Source organism: Ictidomys tridecemlineatus, chromosome 1 (genome assembly GCF_052094955.1).
Source record: "Ictidomys tridecemlineatus isolate mIctTri1 chromosome 1, mIctTri1.hap1, whole genome shotgun sequence".
NCBI lineage: Eukaryota > Metazoa > Chordata > Mammalia > Rodentia > Sciuridae > Ictidomys > Ictidomys tridecemlineatus.
The window spans coordinates 89938268-89956684 of record NC_135477.1 but is presented as its reverse complement, the minus strand read 5'-3'; the positions used below and the strand labels follow the sequence as shown (position 1 = coordinate 89956684).

Genomic DNA, 18417 nt, shown 5'->3' with positions numbered 1-18417 from the left:
AGATAGGGCTCAATGTCTTTCTTCTCTTTACTCAATCAAAAAATTCCTTCTAAAAAGGAATTAAATGGGCAGGAGTCTGAGGAACACTTCGACCCTGAGAAAATCACCTGCCTTCCAGCATCTTTTTTTTTTTTTTTTTTGGCACCAGGGATTGAACTCAGGGGCACTAACCACTGAGCCATGTCCCAACCCCCATTTTGTATTTTATTTAGAGACAGGGTCTCACTGAGTTGCTTAGCACCTCACTTTTGCTGAGACTGGTTTTGAACTCACGATCCTCCTGCCTCAGCCTCCAGAGCCCCTGGCATTCCAGGTGTGGTGCCACGTGCCCAGCCCAGCCTCACTTTTAGGAGGAAGCTGAACTCCCTCTTTCAAGGCAGGTTAGCATTGTCCACCCACTGGCCGATGTCCCTGGAAACATGGCCACCAAATTGCTGGAGAAATCAGGGTCAGGGGAGAAGGAACCTCACTGGTCAGGTTCCCACACTAAACAAGTGGTTCTACTACTGTTTCTCAGTAAGGAGTAAAAAAAATAACAGCAAATACTTCCTGAGCACCTACTATGTGGCAAGCATCATGCTGAATGTTTTGTATTCATGAACTCATTAAATTCCAGTAACTCTATGAAATAGATTTTATTTTCAGATTAAGCACCAAGACACAGCTGGAAAGTGGCAGAGTCAGGATTCAAACCCAAACCCAAGTGGGTTGGAAGTCTGAAACTCTTATCTACCACCCTCTACTAGATCTGTTCATAGAGTACTGCTTCCTTCCAAATATGCCCTTCGATTTCCACCTTCATTTTATCTACTCATCTATCTTCCCAGACTTTTCCTACAAATGTGTGGTATTGCAGTATTGCTCTTGATGCAAATGTCAGATTTCCTTGGTCAGATTTGCTTAGTGTACAATTTTCTGCTTAGCTATATCAGGGATGTAAGTGCTATGAAAAATGCAGACAGAAATTCTCTACAATCCATCTGCCACAAAATGAGAAAGGATGCATAAAGGCTACCCAGTGGAACCGCCTACTTTGGAAACCTGAGAGGACCAGGAGCCTCCACAAAAGGAGACAAGACTCCCCCATTTAATCTAAGCCTCCCTAAAATAGAGCAGTGTCAAGAGGCATGTCATTCAACAAGTACCTAACAGAAGGGCCTCTCTCAAATGTGCATTATGTGAGTCCATTTTAGCCAAGTGAAGAAAATTGAATCTTCAACATGGAAGAATAGTTTTGACAGTAGCCTTGGAAAAAACACTGGGTCTTGGATATTCCATCAAATAAATCACCTTGGACCCAGAGCTGGATTCCCCAAGTGAAGATTGTGATGCTTATAAAACTTCTCTTCTCCTCCTCAGAAGGACAGTAGGCTGGCAGAAACCCTCACGTTCCAGGAGTGCAACTCAGACATATGGAGGCATGTCCATCCCCCAGAGGGAGCGGAAGGCAAGCAGATTCACTTCCCAGATGGCTGGTTTTGGAAAAAGTAACTGGCTGCTCCCCAAGCCCTTTCCTGATCTGGTCTTGGCTCCGGGGACCAGGGTTGAAGCTGCTCCTCTGAGAAATGCATTTGCCCTTTGGTTGCAAAACATCTCCAAGTGATTGATGAACCCATCCCAGGCAAGAAAGGAATGTCACCAGCCTCTGAAATACAGCCACCTCTAGAAGAAAATATTTATCTCTTCCAGGAAGCCCCAAGCCATCTGAGTATATAAGAAGAGAATTGAAGGGGAATGAAGAGAAGGAAGGGGGATGGGAATAGGAACGACAGGGGACATAACTTTCCAGTGTTCATAGATAAATACTCCACCGTGAATCTTAACGTCTTTACATCCACAAGTCTGGGATCCTAATTGGAATAAGATATATTCCATGTTTGTATAAATATATCAAAATAGATCCTACTGTCATGTATAACTGAAAAGAACAACAAAAATAAGACCTAACATAACAACCACGAAGACAAAAAGGTCGAAGGAGACCCTTTAAAGAAGACAGGAGGATATCTGCCTCTTTGATCTTTAATAATTTTAAAAAAAAATGTTTTCTCTTTCTTCACATATGGGTAGTTTGGCTACTTGTGTAGAACAACTGACTTTGCTCTCGTTATATCACCGAAAATGTAAGACCTGGGGTGAGGACAAAGGTGGAAGGAATTGAAATTATTATTAAGAAATCTATCACACAGGGCATCTCAAATTCAGAATAAAATTAATAAAGACCAAAAAAATAAAGAAAAGAAAAGGATTGAAAGAGATCAGATTCAATCTCAGAGGTAGGAACTTGAGGCAGGCTCATGAAGGATCATGGTCCCTGTAACAAGATGAGGAATTTATTTACACTAAACTGTGACCTCTGTTTTCTCCTTTGGCTAAATGTGCCTAGTAGCAGATCCAACCCTCAGCAGGGGCCATAACTCTTTCTCAGCAGATGGTGTCCGCCAGCCTTAGGAAATTGGGTGGAGGCCCTCCAGTCAGCAGGTGGGAATGTCATAGACCACATTGGCCCAGAGCACACTATCGGATCAGGACAGTGCCTGGTTCAGAGTCAGCTTCTCTGGAAGAAGACATCAAGCCCCATTCTGTGACCTTGTGGCCGAAAGTTATTTAATCTAGTCTAGGCCTTTGATTCTTCTTATATAAGAGGTAGAGGTCGAACTAGATATGTGTTTTTTAAACTTTTATTAGCAGCAGAGGCCATTTGGCAGGCTAAATCCTACAAGGCACCTAATAACACGTAAAGCAAATATAAATGGAGCTCAGATATAAATTTGAGCTTGGTGTAGCACACTGGTTAGGAGTTTTATAATTTATATTTCAGAGCTTCCAATTATTAGTTGTGTGACCTTGGAGAAGTTGCTTATCCATTGAGCCTCACTTTTCTTATCCATAAAACAGGGATTATAATAATATCTACTTCATAGTTATAGTAAAGATAAATAAAATAATCTGCATGTAGCACTCAGTACAGAAGGGTCCAGTAAGTGTTTACTACTGTCATTCACCATTATCAGCTTGCAGCTAGAGTGGGGACCTTGATGCTCATACACGTAGTCCTTCTTCTCATTCTTAGTCTATTCTTTCCATAGCCCTAGAGAATCAGGGATCTGTGGGGTCCAGCTTGAACACTACCAGGAGATAAGTATTTGCTAAATATTGCTGAGACCAGAGACTTGTGAGGTGCTTATTAAATCTCTAGGTGATTAGGCATTGACAGTACTGTTCAGGTGTCAGGGGTCTGCACAAGCACACAAACACTTTGAAGAAACATTGGAAAATGCTTCTGAAGGTCCATTTAGTTGTGATACACCCAGATTCCATATCTGTCTGCCTCAGTCAGGGGCAACATCCCCTCCCTGATGACTTTTATGGGCTGAGCTGGTGGCCACCAGAACTGGACTGGTGGAGAAATGGTCAGCTCCCTGCCCAACCCCCTGGGACAGCTCAGGCTTACCCTCTTGCTGCCCTCCTGGACCTTCTCTCTGTGGTCTCAGCCTCCTCTCACTTTCCTTCCCAGACTATGGTCTCTGCTTAACCTTCCCCTGGCCTGCCCTGTTCTTTAATTGCCAGCATCCTGGTGGGACAATTTCACGGAGAGATGGAATCAGTGCATTAAAGTAAGAAATCTAAGGAGATACCATTTTCCGCCTAATCTGTTTTCTCCCCATGGGTCAATTTGGCTGCACTTTTATTTTGAAATAAAAAAACCTAGAAACAAATGAGCAAACACCTTATTGTTGAGAACCATCTGCAGAAAATCCCCGTGGAGCAGCTCCAAGGTCAAAGCTATCTGTTCTGCCTCATACACAAAGCAGTTGACAGGCAAAGAAGGGTGGGAAATCATAGGATCATAAGAAGTCTGGGCAAAAGCAAACATCTTCATTTAAATTAAATGTAAAAGTAAGAGTTTTCTCTGCAGCCCAAATCTTCAAACTAAGAACATTTGTGTATTTAACAGAAACAACAGTGATCATGTGGAGTTGGCTGGGTGGTCAGGAAAAATCAACAGCAACCCTGAGACTCATTCTTGGCTCTTTTCTTCTCTTTGATCCCAGATTTTCATTTTTTAAAAAGTGCCATCTGTTCTTCCTGTAACTTTTGTGTTGAAGAAAAATAATTTTGATTTTTAAAATTGTGTGTTTTCTCTCTCTCTCTCTCTTGCCCTAGCCTGATCCTTCTGTCTACATTGGTGAGGGAGAGAGTCAAGAGGTCAGTTTCTACTTCTTCATCTGTGTGACTAACTCCCCAGCACAGGATGAGCCCTGTAATTCCTGTCTATTAACAACATGAAGAGATATACAACAGGGTTTGCTTTAGGTTGCCAGGAGACCTTTCCTTGGTGATGGGAATGCTCTGTTTCTGTGCTGTCCAGTGCAGTAGCCACCAGCCACATGTGGCTACTGAGCACTTGAAATGTGGCTAGTGCAATTGAAGATTTATTTCATTTTAATTAGCTTAAATCTAACTCTAAATTTAAATATCCAAAATTTACACATGCAACACAGCTTGGGTGCGGGGAGAGCGAGAGAGAATGTGTGTGTGTGTGTGTGTGTGTGTGTGTGTGTGTGTGTGTTTGGAGAGACTTCAGAGAAAGGAGGCAGAGCTGGGATCCTATCGTAGCAGGCTCTGATCTCCTCCCTCCTCTTTTGGCCTTCTTCTGGTACACGGTCTTTCCACAAACCACTGCTAACTGCCTGAACAGCTCTTGAAGAAGCAGTTTCCTCCAGCATATGGCCACATAGCTTTTTTTTTTTTTAATGATTGTAGCTTCCAGCTACTGTTGTTGTTATGTGGGCTCTCCTGATCTAACTATACTCTTTAAGTCTTCTAGCATAAAAAAAAATTATTTCATCTAGGATGCTAACTCCAATCCAGACCATTAAGCGTTTAGAGAAGGAATGTGGGTCAAGTTTCAGCTCAGGCAGAAAGCATGCCACAATTCACAGGAAGCAGGCCCAGGTGAAATGGTGGCCTGAGTTCTCCCGTTAGCCAACCCCATAGCCTGCCTTCGTCAAGAACTAGTGTGCTAACTTCACTTACCCTGTCTAGTTATATAGGCAACTATATAGCCTCTATACATTTTAATTTATTTTACAACAGACAGCCTCTGTTTTCTCTTTCTTTTCCTAGTATCAGTGACACTGTGATGTTCTAGACTCTTGGCAAGACACTACTACTGAAATATATAAACGATTGATGTAAAAGATTAAGCTAAGCAATGAGTTTTAATTAGAGAAAAGGAAAGCAACCTTTGCTCAAATTTGCCACACAGGACTGAAACACAACTAAGTGATCAACTTCTATTTTTCTCTGATTCAGTACCATTTGATATCTATAAACTGACATGAAAAAAAAGCAGATCACATTTTATAGATGAAGAAACAGAGGTTCAGGGTGGACAAATGTCTTGCTGATTCATTTTTTCCTTGGAGTAGGATTTCAAGATTGAAGCCAGGGTGGGATCAAACACTAGGATCAAGTTTGATTGAGTGGAGGGAGTTTCTGCAAGGGGATGACATGCATGAGGATCTTTTTTCTTTTTTAAAGAATGACGAAAAGGCTTACATCCTTTGGGAGGAGAGCCTGGTATCTGTGTCACATGGTAGACCTGATGGTAACCCAGCAGTTTGGAGTCCAAGTCTTATGGGTTCTAGGAAGAAACTCAAAAAGGGCTCTGCACACTCTTTCTGAGTCAGGGTGACCAAAAGGGGCCCAGAAGAGAAAACATAAGGACTTTGGTGACATGGTATAAAATGCCACAGACACACCCCGAAATCACGGGATGAGACATGGAAGTGTGTATGGGATTCAATGTCCTACCTTAGTTAGGATGGGGGACAGATAGTGGCACTTGGGTTATTTTTGTTCATATTTTTGTCTGTGTTACCAGCAGGCTGGTGAAGCTTGAAAAAAGTGAGTCATCCAGTTCCACGGTCTAAATGTTTGCATCTCCCCAAAATTCAGATGCTTAAATCTAACCTCCGTAATGGTATTAAGGAGTGGAGCCTTTGGGAAATGATTAGCTCATGAGAGCTCTGCCCTCAAATGGGATGAATGTTCTGTGAAAGGGGTCTGAGAGAGCTTGTTTGCCCATGTGCAGACTCAGCAAGAAAATGCCAGCTACAAACCAAGAGCAGCCCTGACCAGACATCAAATCTGCTGGTGCCTTGACCTTGGACTTCCAGCCTCCGGAACTGTGAATCATACATTTCTGTTGTTTATAAATTACCCAGTCTAAGGAATTTCTTTACAGCTGCCTGAACAGACTAAGCTACATGGTAATGAACAAAAATAAGTGAAAGTCTGAAATTAATCTTCAAAAGTCATCCAAACTTTTCCCAGAGCATCCTGCCTGCTATTGCCTAGGCTGGGTAGTCGGACACGTGGCCTGGTCTGAGACCCAAGAGACTGGGTTAAGGCCTTAGAAACAAAGCACAGCACTTTTCCAAAATGCCCACTCGCCCACGGAAATCTTCTCAAAGAGAAACCAACCAACCAATCAAAAAGAAACAACCTGAGCATCAGTAGAGGGCCACAGAGAGATCTTAGGAGAACAAGCATCTCCAAAATACATTGCCTGGCTATCAGACAGATGAGACATAGGCCTCAGCAATGAACCAGCCTGCACTCAGCCTTGGGGACCCTCTGGTGTCACCCGAGGCCAGGGCGTCCATCCTCATTGCTTCCAGGGAAGCTGGCCAGGCCCCCAACACAGGATACTCAGCAAATACTTGTTAGCTGATTATATCTAATTTTAAGTTCTCACTCATTTACATTTTTCAAGGAAATTTGGCAAAGGAAACCAAGAAACTATTTCTGGTTTCTCTTTAGGTTACACTTTATTCTGCACAATTTTGAGCCAATACAGTAAGAATATGTAATTACATATGGGTTCATTTTAGCAACTTTACAGGAGTTGAACTTCCTGCCGCTGGTATTTATGTTCCAATGCAGAAGACATGAAAAGGAGGTATTAGGGAACAGTTCTAGACGTTTTACCCTCAATCCTGATTTGATTTTTCTCTTCCCCCATTTCTACATCTTGTCCTTTTTCCTATAGGGCTACAGGATAACTGGATATAGGACTATTTCCCCAGATCCATGACTGCGGTGGCTCTAGAAATTCCTTTCCTTCAAGATGAATGAAGGAGCAAGGGGAATTACTGTCAGGGTCAGACCAAGCAGTGTGCATCTATGCGGCTGGGGCACGAGGACAGGAGGGAAAGAGGACCACTCACTTAGCTCCTTACCAAAAAAAAAAAAAAAATGGCGTCCCTTGAACACAAGCCACTCCCTAGGAGAGGAAGGAGCAGTTTCAGGAATTCCGGGACTCCCTGGTATTTACTGCTGGCTGTTTTCTCAGACTCTTTTTCTTTCATCCATCTCTCTAAATTTTAAAAAACTCTTTCTTTTCACTTTATCCTATATATTTTTCCTTTTATTTTATATTTTCCATAGTTTGGATCTTGAATGTTCCCCAGAGACCCCTATGTTGAAATCTTGGTCTTTGGCTTCCAATGATTGGGAGGTAGTGGACTTTAAGAGGTGGGGCCTAGTGGGAGGTTTTCAGGTCATTGGGGACATGCCCTCAAAGGGGATAATGAGACCCCTAATCCCTTCCTCTTTCTTTCTCTTTCACTCCCCAGCCTTAGGGTATTTTTTTTCTCTGTTCTGCACTCCTGCATGATGTGCTGCTTCGCCCAAAGCAATGGGGCCAATATATTGTGGACTGAAAGTCTCCAAACTACAAGCCAAAATAAACCTTTTTTCTTTGTAAGTCCATTATCTCAGGTGATTTTTACAGTGACAGAAAGCTGACTAACACAATAGTGTCTATAATTCTTATGCTCTTATTAGCTTCACTTCCTAACATGTTTTTAATTTCTACCTCATGGCTCTTGGTTTTTATTTCAATCACGTGGAGCTTCATTTTTAGGTTTTTAATTTCTACTGGAATTCAGCCATTTGTCTCATTTTAAATCTTATCGAGTTGTATCTTGTCTGTCTTTAAAAAAGAAAATCTCAACATTCTTTTACTGGAATTGTAACTTTTCTTCCAACTCCCTGAGTGCAAATTTCTTAAAATTGTATTTTTTGAATTTGAGGTCTTTTATTCCTCTCATTTTAAAAACTGATTCTAGTTATTTGTCCTTTTATTTATATTGAAAGCTGCTTAGTTTTAAATGTCTTTTCTTACAAAATACTTGGCTTCAAGCCCATCTTAATTTTAGTCTTCTTTTATTATTGGCCTTAAATCTTCTTTATTACCTTTCAATTCTTCTGACACTTTTCTGTTTTCTATGATTCATTCTTCAAGTGGCAGCAGAAGGTGTAGCCCAAGAAGTATGAATATGAGGAAGCCCCACCCCAGACAGGTTGGAGGCCACCTTTCTGCCAGCTGCTCCTGCAGGCTCCTTCTTATTCTCTAACAGAGAGACATCCCCAGTTCAGTGTGGTTTGTAAAGGCCCTTTTCTCACCTGGCTGAAGAGAACCTGAGGGTAATCCTTACCCACTCCCAGGGAGTAAGTGTCCTGCACTGAGGAGCTTTGGGGGAAATAAGCCCAGGATCCTTCTTTCTGCCTCTTCCTGTGCCCTGAGGATTTTGGGGAACAGGGTTGTGTCTGACTCTAAACTTCCACAGTGTGATCTGCTCTGCCGCTCTGCCTGGGAAGAACAGGATGCTCTTTGCATGAGATGACTGCTGAGGTTGCTTGGATCAACTCTCAGAGCCTGTTGGATGGATGAGATGCCAGCCTTAGGTTATTTTGCTCCAAATTGCCTTCAGGTCCCTTTGGAGGAAGTCCCAAGGGAGACTGCCTTCTCCCTGAAGGGAACTGCCCCACGATAACCTAATCCAGCACTTTATTCTTCTGCCGTATTTTGGGAAAGAACATCTTTCTTAGACTTCCCTGACCAAGAGATTGGTCATCCAAATTTCCCTTCTCTTTTGTCTAAACCCTCCTACATCTCTTTACCAGTAAGCACTACCCTAGTGCAGCTCACTTGGTTAAGAAATTCTATGAGCCCCTTAATTCTAGAAGCTTTTCAATTCTATAAAATATTATGGCATGGGCACTGGGCTTGTGGCTCAGTGATAGAGCACTCATCTAGCACGTGCAAAGCCCTGGGTTTGATCCTTAGCACCCACATAAAAATAAATAAATAAAATAAAGGTATTATGTCCAACTACAAGTAAAAAATAAATATTATGGCTTGAATAATTCTAAAACAAGATTAGCCCACCACATCTGTTGAGCCATCTCACTAGGGAAAGCCCAACCAAGGTCACTCTAAAAAACTTGACCTAAAGCCCCAAATATCTGAGTCTCAAGAGAATCCACATCCACTAAAAAAAGCAGGGAATGAATAATGTGTGAGTTGGGCACATATAACCTTGAAGATTCTCTCCTTAACCTGGGTAGGAGCCATCAAGCTGAGGAATATCCATTGGACCAGTTTTGTTTTGATACATTATTCTTTGGGCAACCAAGACCACAATTTTTTTTTTTCAGTGCATAAAGCAGGTTTGCATTTGCCACAGTCCAGTCTGCTCTTGCCCATGGTTCTTAGGAGCAAGCACATAGGACTCCTTCCCAGAAAAGTTCCCTGCCTACACCTGAGGAGCCAGCAGATGGGTTGGAATGAGAATGGGATCCATGGAACCAGTGCAGTAAAAATTACTCAACAGAAATGAACACTTGTCTTTCCTAAAGGACTCACTACTGCCCTTCCTGTGGCAGATGTTCATTAAAAAGTGCTATACAGCATCCCACAAACCAGGATTACACCCTCCCTTGTGCCTCCAGGAGGCCAGATGGAGATCCGGACACCATGTGGCACCCACATCAGGGAGGCTTCTTGGCTTCTAGAGGAAGCTCGAAGTTCTTCAATCCTGAGCACTGGGATAGAAAGGAGAGAGGAGGTAGAGGAAGGAACCAAGCCAGCATGCACCAGGCAGCCAGGCAAATGATCTGCCTGCCATTTCCTAGGCTATGGTTCTGCAGAGGGGACAGTGTGGATACCTCTTTGCCTGCTTTGGCTAGAGACCATTTAGGGTTGCTGCTTACCTAGGCAACCCCTCCCCCATAACAGTCAGCCTAACCATCAGAGTACAGTGTTGGGTTTGGCAGTGAGGGTGGGAGGGCGCCAGTGAGCATGCATGTGGTTTTTGTCTTTTTCCCAGAACACTCTGAACAGGACTGTGTGAGAAGGAGAATCGACAGTGAGCTACAGGATAAGCATTAAGGATGGACAATCTTCACATCTGGAAAATAACTACCCACCTATGACAGTGACCTGTGATGTTTAGTGCTGCTGACTGTGCCAAAAGACAAGTCATTTTAGGCAATACTGACAGGAAGTGAAGTTGGATAACTATTCTGAGGGACAATGCAGTCATATGAGCCAAGAGCTTTTTTAAAAAAAGTATCTTAACTTCAAGGACCAGGTCTTAAAAGAAAAAAAAAAACTATTTGGAGCCAATTAGGTACAAGGAAGTTTATCACAACATTATCTATAATACTAAAACCAGACAAAACAACCACAGAAGCAAACAAAAATAAATTAAGTGCCAAGGGAAGAGTTTAGTTGATGACATTCTAGTGTGTTTGGATGATGTAGTTTTTATATGTTAAGTCTTCACTACTTATTGACACAAAGATGCTCTGATACAATAGCTATCTTAAAAAACAATTCAAATTGGCCATATTTCTTCATTTATAAGATACTAACAACTGAAAAAAGCACCAAAGGCTTAATAAAAAAATCTTTTAGTAGGAAATAATAAGAGTACATTAAACAGGCATTAACTACAAAATCCATCTCAACTTAAGAAACATTAGAGGGCAAGAAATATATGCCATAGAATGGAAGAAATATGGTGTATCTCTGGAGTAATTTAATATTTTATTTTGTTCTTTTGTTTTTATATATCTTCCAAATGTTTAATAGTAAAACCGATTGGGTTGGGTGTGTTCTGGATCCATGGGGGATGAGTTCTACCTTTCGAAACCCAGAATCACTGAGGTTTCTCTGCCCTAGATTCACTCTGCCCAGAAAGGGGGAAGGAGTCTCCAGTTTGGTGGTTTAGAAGAGACACTGGGATTGCCCAGCCTCGGCCACTCCCTTTCCTCTAGGGACACAGCCTACAAGCCAAGAGCAAGTCCTCTGTATTATCCCAGTTCATTAGAGGTAGGGACCCTGCTTTGTGGGAGAAGAGGGTTGGAGGGGCTGTTATCCGTGGGGGTGGAGGGAATAAGTTCAGTTCTGGGTTCACTATTTGGAAGCCCACTTGCCTGCAGATAGAATCAATTATGCAACATCTGCTTTATCAGAGAACAGGTCATAGTATGCCAAGTGCCTACTTTTGGACTGATTTCTCACTGAAAAAAAAAGAAAGCATGGGAGAAAGGTGCTATTTATTAGACTCATCCAAAACTGCCAACAAATTGGTTAAATTTTATAGTCAGAAAAAACAGTTGCACACACGTACACACACAAAGGTGGTAAAGCACAGCCACACCCCTTAGAGAAAGATACTGGCATGGTGAACTCCACACTGGCTCTGGAGATGGGGCATCAGGGATCAGAGGATTCAGCACCAGCCTCCCTAGAGACCAGGGAACAAGCATGAACCCCTAAATGGGGCTGCCCTCTCTCTCTCCTCCCTGTTCTCCAGCTTCTCAGTTCCAAGATGCCACTGAGAGAAGTGTCTGATTTTTCCTCTCCTTGCAGCAACTCTTGGTTGCTAAGCAGATCCCTTGGGTAACTATGTGGGCATAAAACCTTTGCAGAACTGCCAGGAATCTGCTTCACCCAATTGTCAAAGTGAAAAATGAAATCATTCCTCTCACCTGTCACTACTTTGCACAAAGCTTCCATTATTGAATGGTGATGGGCCAGAATGTTATTCTCACCTACTTGTGGGAATATAAATGAGTTTTGATATTTTACCCCCAAGAGAGTGGGAGGGGAGGGAGGGGGTGTTGGGACCTCTGGTGCTGATACTCTTGGGAACCAGTGATGTGGGTGGAACAGACCAGTTTGCCCTCTGCCCTTGGCAAATAGGTGCCTCAAGCAGGTGAAGACTTAACTTGCTTTAGGATAAGCTCTCCTTGGGCTCAGGGGTGTCTGTGGGCTCCTCAGATACCAATCTACTGAATAAGTATCTCTGGGGGTGAGGCCAAAGACTTCTGCATTTTAAAGAAACTTCTTGGATGAGTCCTTTAAGCTCTATGTACATTAAGGTTTGAAAACTATTGACTTCTCTGACACAGATACGTATACAAATAAATGCTATGAAATATCACAGGTGTTGGAATAAATGTGCAGGGAGTTAATTTTAACTAGAAATATAAGAAAGGTGCAGCTTTGAGTCCTGAGCAGTGGGCAGGTGTTCTCTGTGCAGAGGAGGATGAGGAAAGGGACACGTTGGCAAAAGAGAAATGCCAACAAAGACACAGAGGTGACCTTGGCCTGATGAGCTAGAAGTAATGGAGATCTTTAAGAGCTTGAGTGTACAGTGTTAGGGGAATTAGGGGAATCACAAGTGAGGAGGGCAGAGAAGGGGAGGACAGGGAGGCCAAGGAATTTAGAATATGTGCTGTGCTCAATGAGTTTCTACAAAGAGTGCTTGCCAAGAGAGGGCCATACCAGCTTTGCATTTAAGACAGGTCACCCAGAGGTAGTGCAGAGGTGGGTTGGAAGAGGGCGAACAGGAGGCTAGGCCCAGGCTAGGCCCAGGCTAGGCCCAGGTGGGATAAAGAGGGCAAGACAGGAGGCGGGGCCCATGCTAGGCCCAGGCAAGGCCCAGGTTGGTAGAAAGAGAGCAAGATAGGAGGGTAGGCTCAGGCTAGGCCCAGGCAAGGCCCAGGTGGGTTGGAAGAGGGCAAGACAGGAGGCTAGCCCCAGACTAGGCCCAGGCGAAGCCAAGGTGGGTTGGAAGAAGACAAGACAGGAAACTAGGCCCAGGGGAGGCCCAGGTGGGTTGGAAGAAGGCAAGACCAGAGGCTAGGCCCAGGCTAGGCCCAGGTGAGGCCCAGGTGAGGCCCAGGTGGGTTGGAAGAAGGCAAGACCAGAGGCTAGGCCCAGGCTAGGCCCAGGTGAGGCCCAGGTGGTTTGGAAGAGGACAAGACAGGAGGCTAGGCCCAGGCTAGGCCCAGGTGAGGCCCAGGTGGGTTGAAGAGAGCAAGACAGGAGGCTAGGCCCAGGCTAGGCCCAGGGGAGGCCCAGGTGGGTTGGAAGAAGGCAAGACCAGAGGCTAGGCCCAGGCTAGGCCCAGGTGAGGCCCAGGTGGTTTGGAAGAGGACAAGAGAGGAGGCTAGGCCCAGGCTAGGCCCAGGTGAGGCCCAGGTGGGTTGAAGAGAGCAAGACAGGAGGCTAGGCCCAGGCGAGGACCAGGTGAGGTCAAGATGGTTTGAAAGAGGGCAAGACAGGAGGCTAGGCCCAGGCTAGGCCCAGGGGAGGTCCAGGTGGGTTGGAAGAGGACAAGACAGGAGGCTAGGCCCAGGCTAGGCCCAGGGGAGGTCCAGGTGGGTTGGAAGAAGGAAAGACAGAAGGCTAGCACCAGGCGAGGCCCAGGTGAGGCAAAGATGGTTTGGAAGAGGCCAAGACAGGAGGGTAGGTCCAGGCTAGGCCCAGGGGAGGCCAGGTGGGTTGGAAGAAGGCAAGACTGGAAGCTAGGCCCAGGCTAGGCCCAGGGGAGGTCCAGGTGGTTTGGAAGAAGGCAAGACTGGAAGCTAGGCCCAGGCTAGGCCCAGGGGAAATCCAGGTGGTTTGGAAGAAGGCAAGACTGGAGGCTAGGCCCAGGCTAGGCCCAGGTGAAGCCCAGGTGGGTTGGAAGAGGGCAAGACAGGAGGCTAGGCCCAGGGGAGGCCCAGGTGGGTTGGAAGAAGGCAAGACTGGAGGCTAGGGCCAGGCTAGTCCCTGGTTAGGCCCAGGTGGGTTGAAGAGAGCAAGACAGGAGGCTAGGCCCAGGCTAGGCCCAGGTGAGGCCCAGGTGGTTTAGAAGAGGACAAGACAGGAGGCTAGGCCCAGGGGAGGGCCAGGTGGGTTAGAAGAGGGCAAGACAAGAGGCTAGTCCCAGGCTAGGCCGAGGCGAAGCCCAGATGGTTTGGAAGTGGGCAAGCCACGATGCCAGGCCCAGGGGAGGCCCAGGTGGGTTGGAAGAAGGCACGATAGGAGGCTAGGCCCAGGCTGGGCCCCAGCTAGGCTCAGGGGAGGCCCAGGTGGGTTTTAAGAGGGCAAGACAGGAGGCTAGGCCCATGGGACACCCAAGTGGGTTGGAAGAAGGCAAGACAGGAGGCTAGGCCCAGGCTGTCCCAGGGGAGGTCCAGGTGGGTTAAAGAGAGCAAGACAGGAGGCTATGCCCAGGCTATGCCCAGGTGAGGCCTAATGGGTTGGTAGAGGGCAAGACACGAGGCTAGGCCCAGGGGAGACCCAGGTGGGTTGGAAGAAGGCAAGACAGGAGGCTAGGCCCAGGCTAGTCCTAGGTGTGGCCCAGGTGGGTTGAAGAGAGAAAGACAGGAGGCTAGTCCCAGACTAGGCCCAGGCAAAGCCTAGGTGGATTGGAAGAAGGCAAGACAGGAGGCTAGGCCCAGGCTAGGCCCAGGGGAGGCCCAAGTGGATTGGAAGAGGACAAGACAGGAGGCTAGGCCCAGGGGAGGCCCAGGTGGGTTGGAAGAGGGTAAGACAGGAGGCTAGGCCCAGGCTAGGCCCAGGGGAGGCCCAGGTGGGTTGGAAGAGGACAAGACAGGAGGCTAGGCCCAGGCTAGGCCCAGGTGAGGCCCAGGTGGGTTGAAGAGAGCAAGACAGGAGGCTAGGTCCAGGGGTGGTCCAGGTGGGTTTGAAGAGGGCAAGACAGGAAGCTAAGCCCAGGTTAGGCCCAGGCTAGGCCCAGGAGAGGCCCAGGTGGGTTGGAAAAAGGCATGACAGGAGGCTAGGCCCAGGCTAGGCCCAGATAAGGTTCAGGTGAGTTGGAAGAGGGCGAGACAGGATGCTAGGCCCAGGGGAGGCCCAGGTGGGTTTGAAGAGGGCAAGACAGGAGGCGAGGCCAAGGTTAGAAAGGATGATGGCAGCAATGAGGTCTTTCTTTGAGTCAGAACCACTCTGGTCTGCTATACGGTCTCCAGTTTGTACGCCACAACACTTCAAATAGCATACCACCTTGTTTTTAAAAATTAAATGTATGGAACTTCTGATGAAGCTCCGAATATGATGATGATCTTTCTTTCAAAGAACTTTAAAACAACATTTAAAATAAACCCGTGAAACAAGCTATGGCTCTCAGGCAAGTCAATGAACCTGGTGCTTTTCAAAAAGGGGTGTGACGGTGCTGAGTTACATAAAAACCGAGAAATTAAAAAAGAAAAAGCATGTTTTAGGAGTTTGCAATTTCTTCAAAGATTGGGAGCATTGTTTCTTTTTTGTTCAAACGCAAACATGTTACACTCTGGTCCAATTTAGAGCAGTGATATTTCCGGCCCTTGGCCAATCTATATGATGCAAGGATTAGGTCCCTGATCTCTGAGGTCTTTTCATATCCCAACCTGCAATGACTTTTCTTTGCCCTAACTAGTTAATATCCTCATCCTTCCTCTCTAGATTTTTCAGAGAGGTGGTTTTTTTTCTATTTCTGAAAGGTCACCTTCCTTAATTCATATTCCTACTGTTGGCAGCTTTTCGCCTAGTTCCCAGATCCTTTTTAGCCCAAGGTGAGGCCTCTCACCCTCTGCCCGGGCAGTTCTGGCTCAGCCAGCGTTTCTCCTGCTCTGTCTCCAAGAGGCCAGTCACCTTCCTCCTCCTAATTGTGAGAGGGGAGCGCGGGGGAGGTGCCAGTGACCCAGCAGCCCTTTGCTTCCGAGAAGAGAGAGACTTCCACCTTCCATTTGATTTTTTCCCTCAATTGCGGCTGGTTTGACATTTCCCCCCTTCATTCCGAGAAGTCCCTCCTGAACTCTCTCTTGGAGTTTGAGTTATTTTGCATTCAAGGACTTTTCAGCTTTTGATTTAACATTTAACAACTTTGCCTGTCAGCCTCCCTTCCTTTTCCTCCAAACTGCTGCAAGAGAGCTGAAAGGAGTTTCCCCCACTTAAAGTTATAACATCACTTAAGAGTGGAATTTTGCTGAAATTTGAACAAAAATTTAACTGGTTTCATCAAGAAAAGGAGGCAGGGATAGAAGCCAGATGCTGCTGAGTTCAGTATTTGTACTCTCCCAGACATCGTCTCTCCCAACACCACCACCTCACCACCACTTTGTTTTTTTAAAATACTTTATTAGTTGTTGATGGCCCTTTATTTATTTATATGTGGTGCTGAGAATCGAACCCAGTGCCTCACACATGCTAGGCAAGCCCTCTACCACTGAGCCACAACCCCAGCCCCCACCACCACTCTTAAAAACAGTATTTTTAGGGATTGTGGTCAGGGATTAGAAAGTGTTGTTATGAATAAAACACTGGTATACAACTGAAAACCAAGAATAGGGACAAACTGATCTCTCCATGGAGAAGAAATAATGGAGATCCCTGGGATCACTTCAGGGTCACTCCTATTTACAATTTTAAAAATTAAAGCTAGAGGAGAAAGTGCTCAATGATATCTCCAGTTTTCAGAAATCTGTTTCAGCAATTAAATGCTAATTTGATCAGAGCAAATCACAGAATGTTCTCTCAAGGAGAAGTGAATGGGTAAGATTCTTGAAAAGGGATCAGTATGAAAAAGTGTTTAGATATATTGGGGTAGAAGGAATTTAAATTATAATCATAAAGTAACAAGAAGTGTCTCAAGAAGTATACAACATCATTACAGTCAAAATCATTAACTGACAGGGAAATAAAAATTAAAACCACAAGAAGCTACCTGAGCACATCCACTAGAATAAGCTAATATGGGACCTGGGTGTCTTTGCAAATTTATTGAAGAAATTAACTTGGGTCAATGGCTGGGAAAAAACTAGAGTGAATGGTTTTGAATATTTTGGAGAGATATTGGAAATAAAATAAATTTGCATTGATGATAATAACAATAATGGTGACAGTTACAGTAGCAATAGAGGAAGAGAGACTACTCTTTATTGTGCATACTCATGTGCCAAGCACTGTGCTTTACATCCATACGTTTTTATTTGTGTGAATGTGCATGTGCTCATTCTGTGCATTTCACACCCAAATAAAGATCAACAGTAATAGAAGCAATGGGATAAAGAACCACAAAAATAGTTATTATCAAGTTCCTGGATAAGAAAAAGGAGGAGAAAAATTAAGACCTCTCACTCTATAGAGACAAAGGCTACATGTGATCAACGCTTATAAAACTCACTGCAAACTGGTAAAATCACTCTGGAAAGCAGTATGGAGATCCCTCAGAAAACTTGGAATGGAACCACCATTTGATCCTGCTATTCCACTCCTTGGTTTATACCCAAAGGACTTATAATCAGCATACTACAGTGATGCAGCATATCAATGTTTATAGCAACTCAATTCACAATAGCCAAGCTATGGAATCAACCCAGGTACGCTTCAACAGATAAATGGATAAAGAAAATGTGGTATATATACACAATGGAATATTACTTAGCCATAAAAAATGAAATTATGACTTTTGTTGGTAAATGGACAGATCTGGACACTATCATAATAGGTGAAATAAGCCAATCCCAGAAAACCACAGGCTAGATGTTCTCTCTGATATGCTAATGCTAACACACAACAAGGGGGAGGGTAACAGAAGTTCATTGGATTAGACAAAGGGGAATGAAGGGAAGGGAGGGGGATGCAAATAGGAAAGACAGTAGAATGAATTGGAAATAACTTTGCTATGTTCATATATGAATATACAACCAGTGAAACTCCACATGGTGTACAATCTCAAGAATGGGATCCTAACTAAAATAAGTTATACTCCATGTATATATAATATGTCAAAATACAATCTAGTGTCACGTAAATCTAAAAAGAACAAATAAAAAAATTTAAACTCTGAAGAGTTCAATAGCCTTCATATAAAACGTAATTAGAAAAACTGATTTCAAAATATTATAATTATGTAATATATATATACATATATATATATATATATATATAAAGGTATGATTACTTTTGGTAATTGGTAAAATTGTAGAAAGAAAATATTGAGCATTAAAACAGGATGGAGAATCAAGGGACTTTCAGCAAAGATGGTGAAGCATTTCAATGGAGAAAGGATCATCTTTCCAACAAATGATGCTGTACAACCAGATTCTTGTATGTTAAAAAAAAAAGCTTCCCCTTTACCTCACACCATATACAAAGACTAACTCAGATGGGATCATAGACTTAAATGTGAGAAATAAAACTGCACAGTTTCCAGAAGAAAATCTTGGTAAGTTTGGATTACTAAATGGGACACAAATAGAAACTGAAAGAAAAAAAAT

General features: G+C 44.2%; 1 long non-coding RNA gene across 1 annotated transcript in view; it reads right to left on the bottom strand.

Moving 5' to 3' along the window:
• LOC144366350 (uncharacterized) overlaps nucleotides 1–18417 on the bottom strand; it is a 31245-nt gene that overhangs the window by 7067 nt on the left and 5761 nt on the right. The window lies entirely within an intron of this gene.